The sequence below is a fragment of the Anabrus simplex genome, chromosome 5 (genome assembly GCF_040414725.1).
Source record: "Anabrus simplex isolate iqAnaSimp1 chromosome 5, ASM4041472v1, whole genome shotgun sequence".
NCBI lineage: Eukaryota > Metazoa > Arthropoda > Insecta > Orthoptera > Tettigoniidae > Anabrus > Anabrus simplex.
In genome coordinates, this window is record NC_090269.1 from 121,369,804 (window position 1) to 121,371,208 (window position 1,405).

At 42.0% G+C, this 1,405-nt stretch overlaps 1 pseudogene; it reads left to right on the forward strand.

The window, feature by feature from the left end:
* The first annotated feature begins 615 nt into the window (after positions 1-615).
* LOC136875183 (5S ribosomal RNA) lies at positions 616-734 on the forward strand (annotated as a pseudogene).
* Positions 735-1,405: the final 671 nt, after the last annotated feature.

Sequence of the window (1,405 nt, forward strand, 5' to 3'; positions counted from 1 at the left end):
ACATACAATAGTGATTACTAGACCTCGGATTTTAGGTGCTTAAATGTTATTTTAGCTACCTAAAATAGACTCTCGAATGGGTTCGAAAACATTCTTAAGCAGCATCAATATTTTACGTATTTTAAGAGGCATCAATTAAAATACCTTGTTTATTTTTCGAATTTGATAATCTCCTTACAGGGAAATATAGAACAAGTTTCACTCACCTCTTTACTGCAAACGCCAGTAAAATATAATTTTACTCCTAAAACCGCCTTTTTAATTAAAAACGACTTGGAACCTGACACTTTCGGTATAATTCATAGTAATAGTGTACTACTACACTCAATTTCAAGGTCATGCCGCTGGCAGTCAATGTCTTGCTATATATCGCAAAGTGTCACGTATTCTCTGCAGTGTATTTGCTGGTACCTTGGTCTTCTGACGAAAAGTCGCGTTAATGCGGGGTGAGGGGTGCGAGGAGTAAGCATGGCTGCCACGCATGCGCTCATCTCAAGTCTCAAGGCCTGACAATAAACATCTGTTCTTTCCGCGGTGACTTGCGAACTGAGGTGCTGTCGCGAAGTTTCAAAGTGCTAGTGCAATAATTGTGCCTTAGTTATATATTCACGGTCTGCCAACGGCCGTACCATGTTGAATACACCGGTTTTCGTCCGATCACCACAGTTAAGCAACATTGGGCGTGGTCAGTACTTGGATGGTTGACTGCTTATGACCACCACGTGCCGTTGGCTCAATTCCCTTTTCGATGTCGGCTCTTCTTAATATTGCGAAGCAGAATTTGACAAGCGTTGGGTTGTTCACCCACTAATAGGGAACGTGAGTTGGGTTTAGACCGTCGAAGGACAGGGTAACTGTAGCTAGCTCCTTACCGGCCTTGACAATCGGGTCCACGCACTGTATTCGAAGTAGTTTCATAGCTCGACACGTGGCGCTGGCGACCTAAGTTTTGGCGGTAGAAATGCCTACTCCTCTATGGAAAATATAAAGACTTTGATTGTCGATTTATCGTAATTTAGAGGTCTGGAGAAAGTCAGATATATTGGTGTTCTGTGCTGTTAAATTGATTAATCCTAAAGACTACTTTCGTTGATATTCGCCAAAATAATGTCGTGAAATGGAACTGCGGAGAGATGGAGTAGTTCAACTGACGTTCCTTAACTGTGAGGAATAATAGTAATTACCAACCTGTTCACGACGGTCTAAACCTAGCTCACGTTTCCTGTTAGTGGGTGAACAGTTTAGTAAGGAAGGTGCATTGATTCAGAGAGCCCGTATTGTCTGGCAAAACTTACGTTTGTAGCTAAGAGAGTATCTGTTACTCCTGCCTAGAAGCTGCCGCGACGTCTCGTCAGGCGCAGAGTACGTTCTGTTTTTTCCATAATAATAATAATAATAATAATAA